This window comes from Glandiceps talaboti, chromosome 23, assembly GCF_964340395.1.
Source record: "Glandiceps talaboti chromosome 23, keGlaTala1.1, whole genome shotgun sequence".
NCBI lineage: Eukaryota > Metazoa > Hemichordata > Enteropneusta > Spengelidae > Glandiceps > Glandiceps talaboti.
This window is the reverse complement of record NC_135571.1, coordinates 3967953-3974125: the sequence shown is the minus strand read 5'-3', so window position 1 is coordinate 3974125 and position 6173 is coordinate 3967953.

The window sequence follows — 6173 nt, the reverse complement described above, 5'->3', positions numbered from 1 at the left end:
ACTTAATTAACAGTATTGTTTTATCTGAGACCATTGATATATGGTCAGATAAACGGACAGACAATAGTTGTTGACACTGCTACTGACTAATGTTGAAAGGAAGGCGGAGACTACATGTATGCGTATAGTACTGATGATTGTTGATGTCCGCGATTCAGTGCAGAATCGACTAAATGCATATTCCAAGCTATGAACATAATGTCAGAATGTGAAGAATGAACAAAATGAGAACAATATACACCTTACAAATTCTTCCTACTGACGTACAGTGGATATTTTACCTGTAGACATATATATTGGATATTTTAGCTACAGGAAAGCGGTGGACATTTTAAACTACAGGATATTTAGCTACAGGCATACAGTGGATATTTAGCTACAAGCATACAGTGGATATTTTAGCTACAGGCATACAGTGGATATTTTAGCTACAGGCATACAGTGGATATTTTAGCTACAGGCATACAGTGGATATTTTAGCTACAGCTATCTTTTGTGCGATATTAAAGCTTATATGTTGAGTTATTGCGACATACGAAAATACAACACAACGCAATGACACGCAACGCAACACAATGCAACCCGACACGACACAACACAACACAACACAACACAACACAGCACAGCACAGCACAGCACAGCACAGCACAGCACAGCATGCACAACACAACACACACAACACAACACAACACAACACAGCACAACACAACACAACACAATACAACACAACACAACACAATACAACACAACACAACACAACACAGCACAACACAACACAACACAATACAACACAACACAACACAATACAACACAACACAACACAATACAACACAACACAATACAGCACAACACAACACGACACGACACAACACAACACAACACAACACAACACAATACAGCACAACACAACACAGCACAACACAATACAGCACAACACAACACAACACAACACAACAAAATCACGACAAATAAAAACTATATTGTTGGTATGCACGTAAATTGCTTTTCAATGAACTATCACCAAAATAATTGTCTCCCATCCGGGGCATTAGTGCAAGTCTATGAGTTAATCCATGGACATTGGAGGGCTGTAAACTTTGAGGCCACTGTCTTCAAAAACGATGACATTGTATCATAATCAAACGATGCATGAATACGAATGTACATCACACAACAAACGGTCCGGGAGTATATTGTTTCCACAAACCTTACATGCATGTTGTCTTCAACCAAACAAGAATACATATCTTATGAACGTGTGTCTTAGGTTTGTGGCATCGGTCATAAAAAAAAAATATACGGATTACTTTAACAAAACAGCCAAAATAGCCCACACGTACACCGGAAAACTGACTTCGTGAATCTCAAGGTAGTGGTGTTTGGTATAAGGTCATTATTTACCGCACACCACGATTGTTTGTCGGCGATGTAAATTGAAAAAAAAAAAAACTTCATTATCAACTTCTTTCCCGTTGGTAAAATTATTTACAGTGTATTATAAATTACTACGTAATTATAAGAGTTTATGCCCCCTTACCGTACGATCGTACTCAACAAGTAACTATACAATACAGGCGAGTTCTACTCGCCTGTTAAATATGGAAAACATACCTCACTGGTTACTGATAAAAGTGACTGACAGTCTGCGATAGAATTGTTTGCCATATGACATGAAAAGTATGTATGTATGTATGTATGTATGTATGTATGTATGTATGTATGTATGTATGTGTGTGTATGTATGTAGGTAGGTATGTGTGTTCGTACGTGTTTGTTTGTGTGTGTGTGTGTGTGTGTGTGTGTGTGCGTGCGCGCTAGTGTGTGTGTGTGAGTGAGTCCGTCCGTCCGTCCGCTCGTTCGTTTGTGTGCGTGCGTGCGTGCGTGCGTGCGTGCGTGTGTGTGTGTGTGTGTGTGTGTGTGTGTTTGTTTGGTTGGACATGTATATACGTGCGTGCACGTGTGGGTAGATATATGTGTGTGTGTGTGTGTGTGTGTGTGTGTGTGTGTGTGTGTGTGTGTGTGTGTATTTGGCTCTTCTATCTCCAGATGTAAAAACTGTTTAAAATATTACTCTTTTAGCAGCATGTTTATCAGGTTCATACCTTTACCCAACATGTTCAACTTGTTGGTCGTGTTTTCACTTGCCTGTGTATATATAATCACAACGATAAACAACACAACATGTACAGACAATAGACAGTGCAATGAGTGTGTACGTTAGAATAGTGCATAACCAGATTTAAACTGAATGCCTTCCTATGGGTAATCTTGAGTTTTATGTTCTTACACATAGTAATTGCAACAGAACATATGCAATTAGTTATATTTAAAGTAAGTACCAAGTTATATTGAATTTGAAGTATGCATTTTGAAGATATAGCCTAATTACTGAAAATCATTAATTATGCAAATGATTTGTATTTTAGATTGAACTACAAATTAAATCAAACAGACTTAGCTGCTGCTGCTCAAGGTTCGAACTTATATTTTTTGTCTAAAAGTCCCCATTACTTAATTTTCCTATCATTTAAGGTATAGAGTGCACCTCGGTAGCAGTAATTAATACAAGTCACAGTGTAGTCTGACTGCATGATAGCAGTAATCAATACAAGTGTACTAAAGGCAGAAATAAGTCTGACTGGACTTTTCCTGTAAGTTGATATCAGTAATCAATACAAGTGTACTAAAGACAGAAATAAGTCTGACTTGACTTTTCCTTTAAGTTGATAGCAATAATCAATACAAGTGTACTAAAGACAGAAATGAGTCTGACTTGACTTTTCCTTTAAGTTGATAGCAGTAATCAATACAAGTGTACTAAAGGTAGAAATAAGTCTGACTGGACTTTTCCTTTAAGTTGATAGCAGTAATCAATACAAGTGTATTAAAGGTAGAAATAAGTCTGACTTGACTTTTCCTTTAAGTTGATAGCAGTAATCAATACAAGTGTACTAACGGTAGAAATAAGTCTGACTGGACTTTTACTTTAAGTTGATAGCAGTAATCAATACAAGTGTACTAAAGGCAGAAATAAGTCTGACTTGACTTTTCCTTTAAGTTGATAGCAGTAATCAATACAAGTGTATTAAAGGTAGAAATAAATCTGACTGGACTCTTTCTGTAAGTTGATAGAGGTAATCAATACAAGTGAACTAAATGTAGGAATAAATCTGACTGGACTTTTCCTTTAACACAGTATTCGATGGCCATACTGGATTCTAAAATCATGGCTTAGTGGTTTGCTATCATTTAGAAAAAGAACTCGTACGTCGACCCCTGACCTGATTGCTTTTAACTGTGAAGGATTTTAAGTTTTCTTGAACAAACTTCAGTAACATTGAAAATGTCTTGATTTTAACTGAGAAATGTTGTAAGTTTTTTTTAACTGAAGTGACAGTGCATATTTGAAATTATGAGGTGTATAATACATTACCAAACACATGGATGAATTAATGGGGTAATAGTAGGACAAATTATCATGTCCCATCAGATTTACAAATTTAAAAATGATTGATTATTAATAGATTGATAGTATTGTTTTTGTAATGTATCGATACATCCACTACGTTTTGAGTAGACGACCCAGTAAATATTTCAAGAATTTTTGAACAGCAAACGGTTATATAATTGGAACATAAATGGAATTTATGGTGACTAACGGAAATACAAATGTGCAATATCTTAAATTAGTGTAGTTACCATGGTTACCCAATCACCTACTTTTTTAGAAAGTGACAGCTGATTCGGTTACCATGCTTACTGCATCAGTTACTGTTAGTAAGTATCAGACTGAGTTGTTTCAGATTAAGTGTGGAGAAAGCTATCAAAGATAACATATTAGGGATCATGTTTAAGTTAATGTAATGTCTTGGAGAAGGGAGGGGTGTTCACCAAGCATGGGAAATGTACTTCCGGGATCTAAGACACCTCCAAAGACCTCTTGACACGAATGGGGATGATTCTTAAGTTAATGTAATGTCTTGGAGAAGGGAGGGGTGTTCACCAGGCATCGGAAATGTACTTACGGGATCTAAGACGCCTCCAAAGGCCTCTTGACACGAATGAAGGTTACTGCACAAAGATCCACTGATTAGAATGGAGTTTCTGAGTTGCTAACGAAAACACCGACAGTGTCTGATGATATTAGAGAAAACACAGCCGTGTAAAAGAAGAGCGTAATCTTGATTAAATTGGGCAGCTTTTAATCTCTGGGGACATTGAGTTGTCAAATTATGGTGGTCAAACATCCGGAGACAAGGCTATAGAGCTTTTGTCATGCTTTTAGTTAGTGAACCCAGTCTTTACATGTAATTGGTTGAATTATACAAATTACGGGACAGACTATTACTGTATAGGCCTAGATGTCACAGTATTTGGGTCAGTTGTCATAGGGACTCTCATTGAATGCATGAACATGTTTCACCAGTTCACAAAAGTGCTATACCCTGGACTTTTTCAGTGAAGTTTTTCCTGAATATGTGGCATAATAGATGTCTCTGCACCATCTCAAGGTTTTCTTTTCGCTGATTTTTCACCTGAATGAAGTGACATTCCTCGGGGTGTGTATAGCATTACGTCTTTTGAGTGTCTGCAATTCTTTAAAATCGCTACTACCAATCGACTTTTTGTCCTAATTGCTCGGCAATAGTATTTACTCTGTGAGTTCCCTGAAGCTGTAGAAATGGCATTCTTCATTGTGTACATATTCATCTACTGACTCTCAGGATTTTGTCTTCGTTATGACAAGTAATTATATTCGTGAAGAAAAAAACAAGCCAAGGGGGCTTTTAGTAGCGGCCTAGAGTAACATAATATTGGCCGGCAACTTTGCTTTAAGCTGTGCAGAACAAAGGGAGAAGGTACTGAAGAAAGATTGTCTACTGGATGCCTATTGTCTCTTTGATAATATACAATACCATTGGGGTTTATCAGAAAATCAAACTAGTTGTTCACAGCATACGACGTCTGCATTGTCTACTTTGTTAGGTGATCACACCACATGTGAGTGTACCAGAAGTGACAATTGTGACTTGGCTCCGTGACCAGTTAGAAAACGTGACCACAACACATAGTGCTAACGTCGTTGTAATTACGTGTACAGAATGAATACCATGGAAGAACACGGTGATAGAGATTTGAATGTGTAACAAACAGATCCTGATTCGTTGATTCGCCCAGACCAAGTTGGACCACTGTGGATCAAGATTTTGAATGCATAAAAAGTCTCATCTATAAGCTAACTATAACATACAGAATAGACTGGCACTCAAATCGATTGAAGCGAAAGCTTGGTGACCAATGGACCAATGTGGATCAAGTTCTTGAATGTAAGATTAGCTATACTCGGGAAAACTCCTAAGTTTATTTAGCTTATCAAGTTTTGAAGAAAAAAGGCTTGAACTCTCGCACTGGTTATATTCAGTAAGTACTTATATCGCTTTCCATATATTGTTTTATTTAGCATTTATGTAGCTGTACACTACTATATCACCTGTCAGGCTCAGAGGCTAGGGGTGGTGTGGGATAGGGTATAGAAAACAATGTATAAAACCGTAACGAAATCCAATGGAAATAGACGCAGGTTTAGCTGGGGGAAACATATTTTATGGTACGTACACTAAATATATGGTCCTAGAATTACTGTTGCTGAAGGTTGCATTAAAAATGAATGTCAAGGTCAGTGATGATGCAAAATGGAATCGAAAGATCTATCGAAAATCGACCCCTCTTTCACGCCACCGACAATAGCGACTTTGATGCGGTATGTTGTTTCTCCTGTATTTGTCAATTTACTAGTATTGTGCCACAGTACATTAGAGTCCATCCCAGAGTCCATATTTAGTGTGCGTATACTATAATATTTTGTGTATATAGAGGTTGTAGTTGCAAGTATCAAACGGCTACAAGTGTAGTAGCTATGATATATCGTATGGCTGTCGGTATATTAATCTTTCTATGTGATAGTTATTATATAGGGTATGTTTCCTGCTCAGCGACAAGTATGTGTGGTTACTTGTGGGTACTGTGTTGATTATTGTGGGTTATTTGGATGCTCTGGATTTGAGTTACCATCAAACTTTTAGTGCTTTGATTGTTGTTGGATATCATGGCCAGGCCATTAACACCCTTAATTAACCGCAACCCACTTAGTTTAATTGGAGTCTGACTGTCAA